Source organism: Suricata suricatta, chromosome X (genome assembly GCF_006229205.1).
Source record: "Suricata suricatta isolate VVHF042 chromosome X, meerkat_22Aug2017_6uvM2_HiC, whole genome shotgun sequence".
Taxonomy (NCBI): domain Eukaryota; kingdom Metazoa; phylum Chordata; class Mammalia; order Carnivora; family Herpestidae; genus Suricata; species Suricata suricatta.
This window is the reverse complement of record NC_043717.1, coordinates 105,738,291-105,759,198: the sequence shown is the minus strand read 5'-3', so window position 1 is coordinate 105,759,198 and position 20,908 is coordinate 105,738,291. Positions and strand designations below refer to the sequence as shown.

Below are 20,908 nucleotides of genomic sequence, written 5' to 3'. Positions count from 1 at the left end.
GCCATTTGGGGGACAGAGTCATCTATAGAATGTCTTCCATAAAAGCAAACATTTCCATTTTAGCCAGAAAGACTATGTCACTCGGCTTTACACAGAGATGGACGGCAATATCTCCATTGTTGTGAGTCTCGGGGCCTCCCCTAGCCGCTTCCATCTATGCTTAGCGCTTTCGACTCATGGTTGTACTTGACGGCGTCACTGGGCACTTGCCACTCCTGCCTTCTTCCGCACACGTGGCTCTGTAGAGACCACGGGGACGGAAAAATGAAAAAATTAATTTCCCAGGCTCTCTTACTACTAGGATTCTGGATGCAAATTCCATACAGCCAGTGAGATGCACGCGCACGAGATTTGGAAGGTGGAAGTGAGACAAAGGCCACCTTCCTGCTTTAAAAACAGTTGCAGCAAAATACTTCAACAGTAGTGAGGCACGAACTCCATCTCCTCAGGGTCTGGGAACATAGCCCCAAATGAGCCGTCGCAAGCATTAAAGGTCTAAGGCTCATGTTTGATTTCAGAAATGAATGCAAAGTTGGAATGATGACTCATAATTCATCTGTTTGTTTTAATAGGAAAACATTTTTTAAATCATTTTTACCTTCAAATAAAATATATGCTAGAGGAGAACGCACTATGCATGAGCAGATGCACTGAGCTTCAATGACTACAGACCCTTGGGCACAACCCCAGACCTTCAGACTGAGAATCTCTGGACATGCGTGGGGGACCATACGATCCAAATTGGTAGGAGCTTCCCCATTGATTCTGATGTGCAGCCAGATTCGAAAACAATTTGTTCAGATCGTCAGGAAAATATGCTCCTGCATTGTATTTCCTCAGTTTCCCCAAAGAAACTCAGTGATTGAGTTGTAACTGGATATTTTGTCTGCGTTTCTAGAGAGGGTAAATGGAGAAAATATTCAGTCCAAGGTTTCTGTGTCTTTTGTAAATGTATAATAAATAACACTGTGTAGTATGTCACTCAATGTTGCTTTACACTAGGTACCACACAATAAATTTCTTGTAATATTTTTCCTTTAGTATAAATACAAGCATCGATACAAACAACAGAGCCAACCTGCTTGCCTTTTTGGCTTGGGAGCCAGAAAGCTCAGAGCTAAACTGTGCTCTCTGCTTTGGAGAAGTCCCTCCACATTCCTCATACAGTTACCCCGTGCCTTCTAAACAATTTGTCTTTTTAAATGTATACATTTATTTTTATTGTTCCCTTTCAGGTCTTTTGATATTGTAAACATCTTTGAATGTAGAAGGGATATAATTTATAAGTTAGTTAATTGGCATTCTTTGGTGTGGGTCTGTTCAAGATGAATGGCAGGATTATACTGAGCAACAATTATATTCGGCACCTGCAGGTCTTAGAGGATTGTGCCAACATACACCGCCTTATATCATTAGTTATTTAGACTCCGTTCTCATAAAAAAATACTTGAAAATGCAGAGGGAAAGAAGTTCAAAGCTCACTTGCAGTCCCATTGCTAACTCCTGGTAGTTCATAATCCTCAATAAGGAACCCTCTAACACTAATGAAGTTGAGAGAGCAAAAAAATGATCAGAATTCTGTAAATTATACTTTAAACAGCTGCACACTGCCAGCGCATCTTAAATGGGCATTTATTTTCCCTTACTTGATTGTAATACATGAACCTTTAAAAAAAAATCCATACCACCCATATAGCCAGATCAAGACGCTGAGCAGGGATTTTCTTTTACAATCAAGTCAATGCACAGTTTTGAAGACAGCTATCTGCCAGGTTGTTTTCAATTCCACTGAAAACAAAGCCTGCTCTTCGGTTAATCAAAAGGAGAAGAGTGTTACGTGGCGTGGCTCTCGCACTGCAAGCTGCGCATTTTGCAATCTGTGGCAGCTAAGTCCTGATCCAAACCCGGAGCGTTTTGAAGGAAACCAAGAGGCACAGGTGACACTCACAAGACAGTAGAAGCTTTCTGTGGTCACAATGAAGCTTGGCGTATGTTGTCATGAAAAACTGAACTCCTGGGGGCACCCGGGTGGCCCAGTCAGTTAGGCATCTGACTCTTGATTTCGGCTCAGGTCATCATCTCATGGTTCCTGAGTTTGAGGCCTGCATTGCACTCTGCACTGACAGTGTGGATCCTGCTTGGGATTCTCTCTCTCTCTCTCTCTCTCTCTCTCTCTCTCTCTCTCTCTGTCTCTCTGCCCCTCCCCCTCTTGTGTGTGTGTGTGTGTGTGTGTGTGTGTGTTTGTATGTGTGTAAATAAACATAAAAAATTAAAAATGAACTCCTTTGATAAATGTTTGCAAAGAGAAAGTTTTATATGGCTACCATCTCCATTGACCAATAAACTATTTTACTTTAGGAAGTAAAATAATAAACAGATGCAAACAACAGATTCTGTTTGGTATGGAATTGGTTTATGTGACCACAAACATTTTGCTAAATACATTTGATCTTGGTGTGTGGGTTTGGGGCAAAGGGTAGGGAAGAGGGACATGTAGTGTCATAGTCACACCTCGGTCTTTTGACTGCCATCCAACTATAACCGTTCATTCCTATGTCAATCCATTTAACAAATACTCATCGCCAGGGCACTGCATTAAACTCCAACACTTTCAGAGAACTTATTAAAGGAAAAATGCCTTAAACTACCACCAACTCTAATGACGCTGAGGTTGACCTCGTGCCACTTTTTTGAGCTCCTCAACCTTCTCTGTTGGGGGGTGATAGCTGACTACTCTGAGACATGGGGAAAGTTGTGGATATTTCCACCAGAAAAAATGCCCATACACACAGCATTTCAGATACAGTTTAGGAGTTTTATGGACCAAATTTAACAAAATGGTATTTGAATAAAAACAATTCATAGAATGATACAGCCAAATAGCATTTTGTGTTCATACTTTTTGTACAACTTTTCACATAAATGTGTTCACAAAGCAAAAACAATTCTTTGTTGGATTTCACTTCCTGCTTTTCAAGTCAGATAAGGTCACCTTATTATAGAAGGCCACACAGAAACACATTTAGTGTTCCTCTACTGCCATCTTGTGGATTTTTGTTGAAAAAAGTTAAAAGCTGCAAGGTTTTTTCCCCTCATTTTCAACCCCAGATACCCCTCACCTATGTTCACCAACTGTTAACATCTTGCTGCACCCAATCCATCTGGCTACACACCCACATTTCCTTTTTTTCAAGTCACAGAAAAGTAGTCTACTTTCATCATGACATTTTGCCATGAAATATTTCCGTATCCATTTCCCAAGAATAAGATCCCTCTATTTAACTACATTTGCACACTCCAAAAGAGTTACCATAAATTCAATATTCAGCATCTAGCCTTTACTAAATTGTCTTCTATTGTCCCCAAAATGCCTTCTGTGGCTTCTGTCTTTCCAATCCAGGGTACACTCAAGAGTTGCTCAGAGCATTTGGTTTGCATCTCTTTAGTGTCCTACAATCCAGAACGATGCCCCGACTCCTTCTCTACTTTGTGACATCAAACCCTTTGCAGAATCCAGGTCAGGTTTCCTTCATCATTCCCTACATGACACACTTGTCTGTTTCCTCATGATGAGACTCAGGCAAAACATCTCCAGCAAGAACGTCATGTAAATGACATTGTGCACCTCCCTCTGGGTCATACTGAAGGCACTCAGGGTCAAACCGCTATTAGCACTGCCAGGCATGACCACTTAGTGAAGGTGGTGACCACTGGACTTTCCCATTGTAAGAGCACCTTCTCTTCTTTCTTAAAAGGAATCTGTGCAGTGATCATTTGAGACATCCCAAGAACATTTTACCCAGTATGTTTGCATCAATTGATGACCCTTACCTCAACCAATTATTTTGAGGGTTATAAAACAGAAATTTTCTTTTTTAATATATATATTTAATTTTTTTAAACATTTATTTATTTTTGACAGACAGAGCACAAGCAGGGGAAGGGCAGAGAGAGAGGGAGACACAGAATCTGAAGCAGGCTCCAGGCTCTGAGCTGTCAACACAGAGTCTGAGGCGGGACTCAAACCCACAAACCGTGAAATCACGAAGTGAGCCAAAATTGGACAACAGCAATTTTCTAATTAAACCATTTCTTTTACATTTAATAGCTGGCATTCTTCTGTAAAAATAAAAACAAGAATAGAGCTTTCCTCTTTTATTTTCTACTTTTAAATATCACTGTGGATTCATGAATTTTCATAACTCAATGCATTATAAGCTATGACCATCATTATTTTTTTAAGTTTATTTATTTATTTTAGCAAGCTCTACAACTCAACATGAGGCTCGAACCCAGACTCCAAGATCAAGCATTGCATGCTCTTCCAACTGAGCCAGCCATCATTATTTTTGATGTTTGAATTATTCCAGGCTTAGCCAGTTGGTGTCCCTTCAGTTTGGCTTCCGTGTCTTTTAGACATGTTCCCATCATTTTCTAATCTTTTTCTTTTTCTTTTTAAAACATTTTTTGAGAGAGAGAAAGAGCACAAGCGAGGGATAAACAGAGAGAGAGAGGAGGGGAGAGAGAGAACCCCAAGAAGGCTCTGCACTGTCCACACAGAGCCCAATGCAGGGCTTGAACTCACAAACTGCGAGATCATGACCTGAGTCAAAATCAAGAAGTGGATGCTTAATCAACTGAGACCACCAAAGTGCCCCTCTGATCTTTTTCTTAATTTCTGGTCCAGCGGGATACTCAGGCTCATCTTGTACTTTCCTTGAAATTAGCTATTTCTTCAAGGATCTGATTCATCTTAGTGGGAGATGATGTATAGAAACCAAGATCTGGATGGTAAGTGTGTTCACTGCTACTGGAGAGTTTTTGTTCCTAAATCCTTTTGATCAATGTCTAGAGATAAAGGGAAATGCATGAATACACAGACACGCATTTTAATCAGAAGACTCCTGTGATAGAGTAGCCTTCTAGTAGACCAATATTCCAAAAAGAAAAAGTAGAAAAGTTGGGTTTTAAAAATATCTTTTGTAAAGGAATCAAGGGACTACTGAGGCAGCCAAGACTCGAGAGACCAGATCTAGAAAGAGGAGAAGCTCATTAACATAAACCTTACTTTCTGCACATTACTTTTCCTTCAGGATCTTTTTGGCATAGAGCCTGAAAAACAAAGAAGCCAGCAGATCAGCTTTGGGTTAACTCATGGGACTCAGAAGGTTAACAATAAAGTTTGGAGTTGCCAAGGCAGCTGACTTTTGAGGGATCAAGGTCCTGTAGAGATAGGAAGGACACAGAATAGCCTCTAATACTTGGAACTGGTTTTCTTCTAGAGGCATTTACAGTTTAAGTTGTGCAGAGAGAATGAGGCTAAGAAGTCAGGCAGAAAGCGTCGGCAAGCTGACAGTGCTGGTGAGAGAAAAAGAGGAGGTTATGACCTATCCAGAAGAAAGAGCTGTAGTAAGGACACTGGTTCTTATTTGGAACTCCTATAGGGCTACACCCTAGAAGTGGGGGGGAACCAGAGGCAAACCCGGACATATAAAAACAGCAAACTAGCCTTGAATTAGTCTGCAAAGTCTCTAGTTGAAAGAAGCCGATCTGAACCTCTCTGGGGGAGGATCACTTGATCTGGAGCCTCTATGGTTTTTCACACATAATTTTGGGCAATCAAAATTTACTGTCCTAGAAATAAAACGAGACCAAGAGCAACAGAGAGAGGATAGAAACAGAAACATAGGTGATACTGGAGTCATTGGACCCAGTGAAATAACTGTACTGAATAGGTTCAAGAAACTACATGGCAAGAGAGATATTTTCACCAGAGAACTGGAAACTATAATAAGACAAATGGAAAGTCTGCAACAGAAAATAAAATAACTAAAACTAAGACCTCAACAGATGGATTTAACAGCAGCTTGGGCCAAGTTGAAAATAGGATTAGTGCATTAAAAGACAGGTCAATAGGTAATATCTAGAAAGAAGAATGAAGAGCAGAAAAGATGGAAATGAGACATATGAGAGACATATGAGATATGGTAGGAAGTGTACTTGGGAGACTCAGAAAAAGAAAAGTGAGAGAATGGGTCAGAAGCAGTGCTAGCAGAAGCAAATTCCTTGAGAAACACAATTCAATAAAAGTGACACAAGAAGAAAGATTCCTGTGTGTGTAAGAAATGAAACTTGCTATTAAAATTCCACCCCCCCAAAACCTCCGAACAAAGTTAAACCTCACACCTAAAGGGCTTCACTGGTAAGTTCTTTCAAACACTTAAAGAAGAAATAACTTTGATTTTACACAAACACTTCCAGAGATCAGAAAAAAAGGGATATTTGCCAACATATTTTATGAAGCCAGCATAAACCAAAACTTGGGGGAAATTATAAGACAAGAAAATCACAGAACCATAATAATAAAGGGGGCAGGAAGGCGATTTGGAAGGTGACGGTTATGTCTTTGGGCTTGATGGTGGCGATGCTTTCGCAGCTATGTTCATCAAGGCTTATCCATTACATATGTCCAGCTTTCAACATGTCAATTATAACTTAATAAAGTGGTTGAAGAAAGAAATGAAAATTGTAAACAATAACATGTATGTGTAAATCTAATCCAGTGATATTTAGCAATGATAATACATCTGTACCATGTGGAGTTTGGGGAAAATCAATCCGTATAATTTAGCATATTAACAGGAAAAATCTAGAAAATTATGTGATCATTTCAATAGATGCAGAAAAGGCATTTAATAAAATTTTACTCCCATTTGACTTTAAAAACAACAGCAAACTTGGAAGAAAAGGCAACTTTCTTAGTCTGAGTAAGTAGTAATTACCAAAAAAATCATTGATCTTTTTATTTATATTGTTACTTTTTAAATTTTCCCTGAGACCAAGAGTAAGACAGGGATATATGCTAGCAATACTTCTATTTAACACTGTCCTGGAGGTCCAGACAGTTTAATCAAGCAAGGAAAACATATAAAAGGCATAAGGAGTAGAAAAGAAGAAATAAAAAACTATCATTTACACGACACACAATTGTGTACATAGGAAATTGAAAAGAATCCACAAGCAATGTGAATTAATAAGTGTATTTAACAACGTTGATATAAAATTACAAAGTAAAAATCAATTTAATTTATATAGGTCAGGATAAGTAAAAAAATTTAAATTTATAATACCACCTAAAATCCATCAAATACCTAAGAATAAATTAAACAAAAGATCTGTAAGATCTTTACACTGAAAAATAGAAAATATTGTTGAGAGAAATTAAAGAAAACCTATGTAAATGTAAAAATATACTATGTTCATAGGTTAGAGTCTCAATACTGTTAACACTTGTTTTTGACAGAAAGTAGGATTTATTGGTGGGCATGAATAGGGAGAGGGGCAGTGCCAAGGTTCTCATGAGTGCAGAGCCCACCATGTGTCCAAAGTTGGACCACAATTAGGGATGTATTTGACCCCAAAGCCATCTTGGATGAGACACTTTCCAGCCACCATGTCTTTAAATTCATCTACATTAAACTCAGTAAAGCCCCATTTCTTGGAACTGTGGATCATCTTGCAGTCAGGGAACTTGAACTTGGCCCTGTGTAGGGCCTCAATCACATGCTTCTTGTTCTGCTGCTTGGTGCAGATGGACATGATGACTTGGCCAGTGTGGTCCCTAGCCACTGTGCCCTGGGGCTTTCCAAAGGCACACCTCATACCTGTCTGGAGCCTGAATTGGAGGTAGTGTGAGGTCAGACACCAACATCCACTGGAAGGGCTGTCTCCAAGGTCTCTGAGGAAAACCCAAACAATCAACAGGCTGCATACACTACAAGGAGGCTACTGTTTGCAACCATTGCACACTGGGCCCTCATGGGAAACACTGTTAATATGCCAATTCCTCCTTGATTTATAGAGTCAATGAAATCCCAATAAAATTTGCAGCCGGCTTGGGGTGCCTGGGTGGCTCAGATGGTTCGGCGGCTACCTCTTGGTTTTGGGTCAGGTCATGATCTCACAGTTTGTGGACTCGAGCCCCACACTGGGCTCTGTGCTGACAGTGCAGAACCTGCTTAGGATTTCTCTCTCTCTCTCTCGGCCTCTCCCTGTCCTCTGCTCACACTTGTTCTCTCTCTCTCTCTCACACACAAAATAAATAAATAAACTAAAATTTTTTTTAAATAACTGCAGAAGGTTGATTATGAAAACTGACGAGCTGATATTGAAATTTATATGTAAATGCAAAAGTCCAAAGCAGCCTTAAAGAATATAGCTAGAACTTACACAACCAGGTATCAGGACCCACTGTACAGCTATAATAAGACAGTATGGTACTGGGGACAGCACAGATAAATACATTAAACAAAAGTAAAACTATAGGAGGAGCGCCTGGGTGGCTCAGTTGGTTAAGCATCTGACTTCAGCTCAGGTCATGATCTTATGGTTTGTGAATTTGACCCCACATCATGCTCTCTACTCTCAGCATGGAGACTGCTTTGGATCCTCAGTCTCCCTCTCTCTCTGCTCCTCTCCCACTTGCTCTCTCTCAAAAATAAACATAAAAAGTTATTAAAAAAATAAAAAGTATGAGAACAAACCACAATTATAATCACCTGATTTTTATACCCTTAGGAAATATCCAACTGAGATTGGTCAGAGTCACAATCTACATGAATTCTGTCATTTGTGATTAAGTTACCAATGTGATACAGTTAGGATCATTTGTTTTTGTATGCATTCAACTTAATATTTGCTTTTCTTAAATCTCTTTTGACTCTACCTTTTGGATATGTCAGATATTTACATGGTTCAAAAGTCAAAATTATATTAAAAGAGTACAACTTAAACAACATGCTCCTTCATAACCATAATGTCAAAGAAGAAACCACAAAGAAAATTGTAAAACACTTTGAGATGAATGAAAATATAAACACAACATAGCAGACTTAAAAAGTACAGCTAAAACAGTGTTCAGATGAAAATTTAGAGCTGTGAAGACCTATATGAACAGAAGAAAGATCTCAAACCAATAACTTAATCTTCCAACTTAAGAAACAAGAAGAGAAAGAACAAACTAAACTTAAAGCAAGCAGAAGGGAGGAAACAATACAGATTAGAGCAGAAATGAATAAAATAGAAAGTTGAAAAACAGAGATCAATGACACTAAAGGTTGATTCTTTGAACAGGTCAACAGAACTGACAAATTTTGACCACTCAAAAAAGAGAGAAGACCCAAATTATTAAAATCAGAAATGAAAGAAAGAACATTACTATCAGCCTTATATAAATTAAAAAAGGATACAGAAATAAAAAGAATAGTATAAACAATTATATACTGATAACTTAGATGAAAGGGATAAATTCCTAGAAAGGTACAAATTACTGAAACTCAAGAAGAAATACAAATCCAAATAGACGTTTAAAAAGCAGAAGTTCAATTTGTAATTTAAAAACTATCCCCAGGGGCGCCTGGGTGGCTCAGTTGACAAAGCGTCCAGCTTCCAGCTTTGGCTCAGGTCATGATCTCACGGTTCATGGGTTCAAGCCCTGCATTGGCCTCTGTGCTGACAGCTAGCTCAGAGCCTGGAGCCTGCTTTGGATTCTCTCTCTCTCTCTCTCTCTCTCTCTGACCCTCCCCTCCTCATGCTGTCTCTCTCTGTCTCTCATAAATACATAAAAAACATTTTAAAAAATACATTACAAAAATAAAAATAAATAAAAACTATCCCCAAACAAAAGCCCAGGTCTAGATAGCTTCATTGAGTTTCACAATAGCTCTCAGACAAAAGAAGAGGGAACTCTTCTCAATTCATTCTATGAAGTCTTTGTTATTCTGATATCAAAACCAGACATAGCTCTTTCATGAAGAGGATACCGAAGGTGGAGAAGGGAGCCTCTCCCAAAGCTGAAGGCAAAGCAAAGGTTTAGACGGCCAAGCAAGTGGTGCTAAAAGGTGCCTACAGTCACACACACAAAAATATCCATTACCTTCTAATGACCCAAGACACTGTATCTCTGAAGGCAAACAAATATCTTTGAAAGAACACCCCCAGGAGAGATCAGCTTGACCACTATGCCATCATCAAGTTCCTCCTGACTACTGAGTCAGTCATGAAGTAAATGGAAGACAACAACACACTTAATGTTCATTGTGGATGTCAAGAACAACAAGCACCAGATCAAACAGCCTGTGAAGCTCTATGACTTAGATGTGGCCAAGGTCAACACCTTGATCAGGACCATTGGACACAAGAAGGCATATATTTGACTGGCTCTTGACTATGATGCTTTGGTTGTTGCCAACAAAACTGGATCATCTAAACTGAATCCAGCTGGCTAAATCTGAATTTTTTCATAATTTAAAAAAAGACATAGACATCACAATAAAGAAGATTATAGGCCAATATCCATTATGAACATAGGCATAAAAAGCCTCATCAAAGTACCAAATCCAGCAATAGATAAAAAGGATTATACACCATCATTAAATGGGACTTACCTCAAGAATGCAATGTTGGTTCAACATATGAAGATCAATCAATGCAATATGCCATATCAATAAAATAAAGTGAAAAACCACATGATAATCTTGATAGAGACAGAAAAAGCATTTGACAAAATTTAACACCCCATCAACAACAAACTAGGAATAAACTAGGAATAAGTGGAATCTTTCTCAACCTGATAAAAGACATCTACAAAAACTGCACATTGTACTCAATGATGAAATACTGGATGTTTCTTCTAAAGATCAGGAACAAGACAAGGTTGTCCATTCTTACCACCTCTATTCAATGTTATACTGGAGGTTCAAGAAGGGGCAATTAAACAAACAAACAAAAAAACAGTCATATCAGAAAGGAAGAAGTAAACTATATTTTCTATCCCTGTCTGTACATAGAAGATGTTATCTTTTATATATAAAGTCCTAAGTAATCTGCTAAAAATAACTATTAGAAGTAATAAATGAGTCAGCAAGGTTTTAGGATACGAGATCAACATACAAACATCAATAATATTTTTATTCATTAGAAATAACAAATCAGAAAATGAAATTAAGAAAACAATTTTATTTACAATAGCATCAAAACATAAAATCCTGGGGTGCCTGGGTGGCTCCATTGATTAAGTGTCCAGCTTCGGCTCAGGTCATGCTCTCACGGTTCATGGGTTTGAGCCCTGCGTTGGGCTCTGTGCTGACAGCTAGCTCGCAGCCTGGAGACTGCTTCAGATTCTGTGTCCCCCTCTCCCTCTGACCCTTGCCTGCTCATGCTCTCTATCTCTCTCTCATGAATAAGTAAAATGTTAGAAAAAAAATTTTTAATGTAAAACTTTAAAAAAAATTAAAATCAAATCAAATCCTTAGGAATAAAATTAACCAAGGAGGTACAGGACTTGTTGACTAAAAGCTGGAATGAAAATAGCTCTGAATGGTATTAAAGACCTAAATAAATGAGAAGACATCCTAAGATGTGGATTGGAAGATTTAATATATTAATATGGCAGTACTTCCCAAAATGATCTTCAGAGTCAATGAAATCCTTACCTAAATCCCAACTGCCATTTTTGCAAAAATTAATAAGCAGACACTATAGCTCAAATGGAAATACAAGGGGTCTGGAAAAGTCAAAACAATCTGAAAAAGAAGAAAAAAGTTGGAAGACTCACACTTTCTGACCAAAACTCACTATAAATCAAGAGTAATCAAAACAGTGTGGTACAGGGGTGCCTTGGTGGCTTAGTCAGTTCAGCTCTGTTCATGATCTCACGGTTCCATGAGTTTGAAACTGCAGTGAGAGTGCAGACCTTGCTTGGGATTCTCTCTCCCTCTTTTCCCCTCATATGTTCATGCGCACATGCTACCTTTCTCTGTCTCTCAAAAATAAATAAATGAATATTTTTATTTTTATTTTATAATTTTTTTTAATTTATTAAATTTACTTTTATTTTTTAAATATAATTTATTGTCAAATTGGCTAATATACAGTGTGTACAGTGTGCTCTTGGTTTTGGGGGGTAGATACCCATGATGTGTCCCTTACATAGAACACCCAGTGCTCATCTGAACAAGTGCCCTCCTCCATGCCCATCACCCATTTCCCCCTCTCCCCCACCCCTGCATCAACCCTCAGTGTGTTCTCTGTACCTAAGAGTCTCTTATGGTTTGCCTCCCTCCCTCTCTGTTTGTAACTATTTTTCCCCTTTCCTTCCCCCATGGTCTTCTGTTAAGTTTCTTAGGTTCCCCACAAGTGTGAAAATGTATGATATCTGTCTTTCTATGACTTATTTCACTTAGCATAATGCCTTCCAGCTCCATACATGTTGATATTTTTTAAAAAGACAGTGTGATACAGACATAAGGATAGAAATAAAGATTAATGGAATAGGATTAAGAGTCTAGAAATAAATGCATTTATGGCCAATTGATTTTCAACAAGAGTGAAAAGATAGTCAAATTGGAATTTGAACCCCTGCTTCATACGATGGAGAACAATCATCTCAAAATGGATCATTTCCTAAATGTAAGGGGTATAAGTATAAAAACCTTACAAGAAAACTTACAAGTAAATTTCTTGACATTGGCTTAGGTAATGTATTCTTAAATATGACACCAAAAGTACAAGCAACCAAAGAAAAATCAACAAATTAGACATCATCGAAATGAAAAAAATTTTGTGCCTCAAAGGATACTAGCAAGATAGTGAAAAGACAACCTTATGGAACCTCCCCTTAAGATGAGAAAACACTTGTAAATCATGTACCTGACTTTTATCCAGAATATATAAAGAGGCCTTATAAGTCAACAGTGAAAAGAAGATGAATAACTCAATTAAAAACTGGGCAAAGGATCAGAATAGGCTTTTCTCCAAAGAGGATATAGATCTGACCAATAAACACCTAAGAAGATGCTTAACCACAACAACCATTAGGGAACAGGGAAATGCAAACCAAACCCACAGTGTGATATCACTTCACACACAGTTAGAATGGCTACAGTCAAAAAGACAGAAAATGACAATTGTTGGTGACGATTTGGAGAAACTGTAACCCTTATACACTGCGAGTTTGGCAGTTCTTCAACATTTTAAACACAGTAGTACCATATGACCCAGCAATTCCAGGTGTATACTAGATATATACTCAAGAATTATGACACACACAAAAAGTTGTACGTGAAAGTTCATAATCTCACTGTTCATAACAACCCCAAATTGTAAGCAACTCAAATTGCAAGCAACTCAAATGTCCATGAAACTAATGAATGAAGAAAGAAAATGTGGTATATCCATTCAGCGGAATATCATTGAGCTATTAAAAGGCATGAAGTACTGACACATGCTACAACCTGGATGAACCTTGAATACATTATACTCAGTGAAAAAAGTCAGACACAGACTGCATTTATAAGAAGATCCAGAATAGGCAATTTATAGAGACAGAAAGTATATTAGTGATTGCCAGGGGCTGGTGAAGGTAAGTCAAGGGGGCAAGTCCTAATAGGTATGGGGTTTCTTCTGGGATTGATGAAAATATTCTGGGTTAGATGGTGGTTATTGATGAAAAACTTTGTGGGTGTATAAAAACCATGAGAATTGTACACTTACAAGGGTGAACTTTATGTAGTGAATTATATCTTAGTAAGGTTATTTAAGAACACTATGCTAGGAGATACTCAGAGAAGTCTTACCCCCATCCACGTTCCCTTTACCTTATTTCTACCTACCCCTTCTATGTAATCATTTTTCTTAGCATCTGGTTTATTCTGTGTCTTTGTGTAAAAATAAGTATATATTTTCATTCTCTTTTCTTTCTTACACAAAAGGTAGCATATTATATAAACTCTCTTGTACCTTGCATTTTTCACTTAATAATATAGCTAAGGAAATCACTGTATGTAAGCCTGTAAAGACTTCCCTACTCTTTCTAAAGATGGATGGCAGGTCCCCTGTGAACGGTCAGTGAGGTTATATCCAATATATTGCTACTACAAATAATGCTGCAGTAAATAACCTTGTACATATGTTGTTTCACATTTGTGGAGGGATATACTCAGGCTAAATTCCTAGAAGTGAGATTGCTGTGTCAAAGGATAAAAATCTTGCTAAACCTTTCTATACAGGCACCATTTGATGATTCCATACACCCACTAGCGATGTTCAAAAGTGACTGTTTTTAGAGTGCTGCTCGCAGAATGTGGCGCCAAGCTTGCCAAAACTCCTCCATCCTCACTCTCAACTAATGATGTTGCTTCCCACCTAACTGAGAAAACTGGGGCAGTAAGAGGTTCCACAGACTCTCACTGCCACTGTCTTTGTTGTTTCGCTACCTTCTTGCCTTTTACTACACATGGGTCTTCCTTGCTCCTGCGTAACGCCACTTATGCATCAGGTCCCTCCACTCTCATTTGTTGAAGCACATGACCCTGAAAATTTTACCACCTCTCTCCTATATCATCAATGTTTTACTCTGGATCATTCCTTTCAGCATACAAATATGCTCTTATTTCTCCCACGAGAGACAAAGACTTCTTTTAGGGCAAGGACACTTGAACAACATAGAGATGGGAAGGGGGAAGCAAAAAATATACCTTCTGCTCTTAATGAAGAAATGGAGATAGTCTCTGTTAATAATTTTGAAGTATATTCACCTGATAATAGTGCTTTCACCAGTGGCTCTCAAGTTTACGGTGCAGCAGAATCACCTTGAAGGGCTTGTTAAAGCACAGATTTCTGATTCTGTAGGTCTTGGCAGGAGGCATGCCGAGATTGGCATTTCTAACATATCTCTCAAGTGATACTGATCTTGCTGTTCAAAACCTCACTTTCAAAACTGCTGCTTTATTACCCTCTTTTTTCATCTGACACACCATGTCTTAATTCAACACAATCTGCATTAATTGTGCATTTGTCAATAAACCTTAAATGGGGAAATGATCTCTTTTCTTCCAATTACAAAATACATTAAGAAAACCACACTTCTCTTTATCTCAATCCCCACCACCTACCAACTACTGCTTGATTTCTTTGTTCTTCTGTGAAACAAAACCTCTCAAAAGAGTTGCCTATATCCACTATCTCTAATTCCTCTACTTAGTCTTTCTTAAACCCATTTGAAGTAGGCTTTCACTCCATCCACTCAACCACACTGCCCTCATCAAGGTCTACAATGACCTTGGTATTGATAAGCCTTCAAGTTTAAGCTTCCGTCTTACTAACCTATCGGCAGCATTTGGCCACGAATCACATCTTCCTCTTTTCCTTCCCTTGACTTCCAGAACACCATTCACTTTGGGTTTCCCTCTTACCTCACTTGACACTGTCTGCTGATTATCCTTTTTCCCTATGTCAATTTTGAGACATACCAAGAATTAGTCCTTGGTTCTTTTCTCTATCTTATTCATTCTATCCTGTGGCTTTAAATATCATCTATAGGCTGACAGTTCCAAAAATTTTTATCTTGCAGCCCTGAATTCCCAGCTGCTAAATCCAACGACCTAGTCAAATCTCCACTTAATATCTAATAATCACCTCGAATTCAACATGGCTAATTCATGATCATCGCCCTCACACCTGCTCCTCCTGCAGCCTTCCCCAGATCAGTACTGATAGCAACTCCATCCTTCCAGTTCTTCCTGGATTACTCTCTTTCTCTTGTACCTCACATCCAATCTGTCAGGAAATCCTATTACTATTTGCTTCAAAATATTCCCCAAATCAGACCTTCTCAACGCCACTTCTCACCTGCTTCCACTCTGGTGTGAGCTACCTGAATTGCTCCAACAGGCTCATCACTGGCGTCCTTGCTTCCCGCCTTGGATTCTACAGTCAGTTCTTAACACAACAGCCTAAGTGATCCTATTAAAACACAAACCGGGTCCCATCGGTCCTCTGCTCCAAGCCTCACACCAGCTTCCATCTCATACAGGGAAAGCCCAAGTCCTCCCCATGGCCAGCAATACCCCATATATATATTCTGGCCCTGACCACCACTCTCACCTCTTCACGTCGTATCCCTCCCCTTGCTCTCTGAATGAACTACACAGGTTCTCTTTGCTGTTCCAGTAACATGCCAGGCATATTCCTGCCTTGTGGCCTTTGCTGTAGCTGTCCCTCTGCTGGAATGCACTTCCATTAGATACCAGGTCAGTTAAGTCCTTCAAATCTTTCCTCAAATTGTCCCTGCTTAAGAAATTCTATCCTGACTCTTCAGTAGCATAATCTATCTGTGCCTGCCCTCAGTGCCACCCTGAACCCATCTTCTTCTGCTCTACTTTTTTCCTTTTTTCTATAGTATTTATGACATTCTAACATACCACATATTTTACTTATTTATTATGCCTATTATTTTTTCTCTGTTTTACCCTTAACACAAGGGGAAATGAAAAGAATGCTCTTCTCTCCATAGGACTCTGGCCTAGTCTGCGGGGCCAGAGGAATAGGCACTCTAATCACCCACCCATCGCTAAGATTCTGCCCCTAGTGGCCAGACACACACCTAACCAGGTTCCATGCCTGATGTAATGAACCTATGAAAATGGATGTCTAAATCTTAGTTTTTGCTCAGATATAAACTTCTTCTAAATATAAAATGAGGTGATTGGGGGTGCTTGGGTGGCTCAATTGGTTAAGCATCCAACCCTTGATGTCAGCTCAGGTTGTGATCTTGTAGTCATAGGATTGAGCCTTGCATCAGGATCCATACTGAGACTGGAGTCTACTTGGGATTCTCCCTCTCTCCCCCTCTGTCTCCACCCCTCCCCTGCTCACACATTCTTTCTCTTGAAATAAATAAATAAATAAAATGAGGTGACTGGATTAGACAGTTTCTGGTCTTTTTCTAATTCTAAATGTTCTTATTACATTTAAACTTAGCTTAGACATCGAAAGTACATTTTCCAATGAACTAGTCATTTTTAATTAGTCCAACTATTACCCTCTACTTTAAAAAACTGTAAGTCAAATTGTCTAAATGCTGTTTCGTAAGCTATTTTATCATGAATATGCATCCCATGTCTGTCTATACAGAGTAAAGGGCTTAACATTGTGACTGATCAATCATTCAGCTCATTAGGTGATTTGTTCACCCTCCAGTGAATCAACTGGTCACTGAATAAACCATCTAAATAAACCAGGTGTAGAAGAGTGTTTTGGAATGTTATTTCTCTAACTGTAATAAGACACTCTGGCCTACATAAAAGTGAAGATGAACAAGACTTTTCACTCTATATTTACCTTTTCATTGTCTAACACATTAATCAGCAAGGCACACAGATGTGTCAGCCAAACCCCTTCTCCCAACCACGGGGCTCAACTAAGACAAAGTAGGCAGAATATTTGGGAGTCCTTTTCCTGGGTGATCCTAGTCTATATGACCTAATTTTTTAAACTTTTATTTTGAAATAATTATACATTCATAAGAAGTTGCAAGAACAGAGAATTCCCACATATTCATCACCTAGTTTTCCCCACTGGGTACATCTCACATGGCTACAGTACATATCAAAACTGAGAAATTAACATTGGTACAATGTGTATGCATAATTCCATCATTTTATCACATGTGTTGGTTCATTGTTACCACCACTGCAATCCATCAGAACTATTCCATCACCTCAAAGATCTCCCTAGTGCTTCTCCTTATAGTTATATGCACCCGCTCCTCTCTATGTAACCTGTGTTTAACTCTTAAAAGAATAAACTGCCTCAGATAGGATTTCCTTATTGTGACACACATAGACTTAAAAATTCCAAGAACACATCTCTATCATTTTATGACCAAGAAATCCCTGACAACTCATCAAAGCTGTTTTGACTCTGGGTTCACAGCTATTTGTTTGCTTTGTTACCATAAAAAAAAAACCCAACATTCATTAGAGACATTCTAGGAATATTTAACATTTAAATATAGTTTAGTTAACTTATCTTAGTTGAAGCATGGATTTTACAAAATGCCCTTAGTAAGTGATTGTTTAAAATGCCTGCTCCAATGACCTAGTTGCATGCTCAATAAGACAATGCAATCTAGATCCAAGGCTCTGAGGAATAACATTTGATCACTTTCTCAAATGTGAGAGAAGAGTCATACAATGTGAAAAGAAAAGGAGCTATGGGTCATAAACATTTAAAACAAACTCTCTCACCACAATGGAACATTCTCTCTGTGCTACTTCTCCCAATCTTTACCAGTTTGCTGTTCCTACCTTACCATCCTTCCCCTTTTCCAAACAGCTCAACCTCGATTTTTCTCCCCCACCCACAATAATCTAATTTCAAAAGACACTGAAGTCAATTCTGTCTGTAGAAATTCTATTACCTATCTCAAAATTCTCAAAGATATGAATACATGACATATTTTTGCCATTATAAACGGTACTCAACTATACCTAGAGTTATGTAATCTTTTTCATTCTGCACATGAACATTTTCCCATGCCATGACACATTTCATTATTCTTAAAGGTTTGATAAGGAGCAGTCTGACAAAAGAGCAGATTGAGCTGATATAGGCCCATACCTTATGCTAAAAAATATCTAGGAATGTTGGGTAAAATATAATACCCAAACAAATTTTAACACATACACTAGCTTGAAAGCAAAGTAAATTTCCAGGGCTTCTAAGGGGAAAAAAAGAAATCAGAGCCAGAGCTAGGGTGACTGTCTTGAGTTTAGCATGGAAAGTCCTGCATGCAAGATAACCCCACAGTTCGGGACACCCAGAACAGTGGTTATCCTTGCTCACAGCAATAAGTAGAGGGAAGCTGATACCAATGGTCTTTTTCTGGACTCTAGGTGCTGGATATAATAACACTCTTAATTGTTTTATTAGTCTCAACTGTTTTCTAATTCTCTTGCATTTTCCATGTAAATGATGATACTACATGCAAATGACCTGAATGTGAGACAGGAAACCATCAAAACCCTCGAGGAGAAAGTAGGAAACAACCTCCTTGACCTCAAACACAGCAATTTCCTACTCGACACATTCTCAAAGGCAAGGGAATCAAGAGCAAAAATGAACTGTTGGGACCTCATTAAGATAAAAAGCTTCTGCACTGCAATGGAAACAATCAAGAAAACTAATAGACAAGGGACAGAATGGGAAAAGATAGTTGCAAATGACATATCAGATAAAGGGCTAATATTGAAAATATACAAGGAACTCACCAAACTTCACACCCACAAAACAAATAACCCAGTGAAGAAATGGGCAGAAGACATGAACAGACACTTCTCCAAAGAGGACATCCAGGTGGCCTACAGGCACATGAAATGATGCTGAACATCACTCATCATCAAGGAAATACAAATCAAAACCACACTGAGATACCACCTCACACCAGTCAGAGTGGCTAAAATGAACAAATCAAGAGACTATAGATGCTGGCAAGGGTGTGGAGAGACAGGCACCCTCCTACACTGTTGGTGGCAATGTAAACTGGTGCAGCCGCTCTGGAAAACAGTGTGGAAGTTCATCAAAAAACTATCCATAGAACTCCCTTATTACCCAGCAATAGCATTGCTGGGTATCTACCCAAGGGATACAGAAGTGCTGACGCACATGGGCACATGTACCCCAATGTTGATAGCAGCACTGTCCACAATAGCCAAAACATGGGAAAAGCCTAAATGTCCATCACCTGATGAGTGGATCAAGAAGATGTGGTATATATACACAATGGAGTATTACATCGCAATGAGAAAGAATGAAATCTGGCCATTTGTAGCAAAGTGGATGGACTTTGAAGGTGTCATTCTAAGTGAAATAAGTCAGACGGAGAAGGACAGATACCATATGTTTGCACTCATAGGTCTAACAAAAGAGACTTGTTAGGGGGAAGGGTAAGGGAGGTGATGGGCATGGAGGAGGGCACTTGTGGGGAAGAGCACTGGGTGTTATATGGAAACCAACTTGGCAATAAACTATATATAAAGCTGAAAAGAAAAGATACTTGTTTCTTTTTTTATTTTAAAAATATTTTAATGTTTATTTTGAAAGAGAGAGAGACAGCAGGGCAGGGAAGAATCCCAAGCAGGCTCCACACTCAGCATGAAGCCTGACACAGGTGGCTTGATCTCATGACCATGAAATAATGACCTGAGCTGAAATGCAGAGCCAAATCACTTTACCGACTGAGCCACCCAGGCGCCCCTAAAAGATACTTGTTTCTATTAAATGATTTCTTTGATTAGTTCCTCTAGTACTCTAGTGTTATGCTAAATAGCTGGCGGGGTGGGGGGTGGTGGTTCAGTTCATGGAGCTTGTGGTGTGGCTCTTCATCTTGGGGTCATGAGTCTGAGCCTCATGTTGCGGGTAGAGTTTAAACAAAACAAAAACAAAAGAAAATAGTAACTGTGATACCACGTTTCAGTGCCCTGTTCCTGACCTTAAAGGGAACACATCTAAGTTGTCTTCATTAATACTCGTCATTTACTTTTAAAAGTCGAAGGGAGTTTCCTTCTATTTCTAGTTTTGTAAAATTTCTTTAAATCATAAATGGGTGTTGATATTTATCAATTGCTTTCTCCTGTGCCTTTTCAGAAAATCATGTAATTTTTCTCCTTTAGTTCATGAATGTAATTATATTCTTACATATTTCAGCATTAAAACATCCTTGTACTCCTGGAACAAATACACTGTTAGCTTACACACACACACACACACACACACACACACACACACACACAGGATTTTTGTATCTATATGCTTAAGTTAAATTTGTCTCTTGTGTTCTCTAATATTCTTGCACTATCTTCTTCTGACTGTGATATCTACAGCATACTAGCTTCATAACAGTGATGGGCAGCTTTTTCTGGAACAATTTGTGTAAGATTGGGATTACGTGTTCTTCAAATTTCAGTAATATTCATCTTTAAAAAATGGGATCTGACTCTAGGGACAATGAGGGGAAACTAAAGAGTGCAAACCCCACCCTAACCTTTCTGCCACTTGCAGGTCCTGGCCA

General features: G+C 38.7%; 1 pseudogene; it reads right to left on the bottom strand.

The window, feature by feature from the left end:
* Positions 1-7,721: 7,721 nt before the first annotated feature.
* On the bottom strand, positions 7,722-7,842 carry LOC115284502 (annotated as a pseudogene).
* Between the last annotated feature and the right edge of the window lie 13,066 nt (positions 7,843-20,908).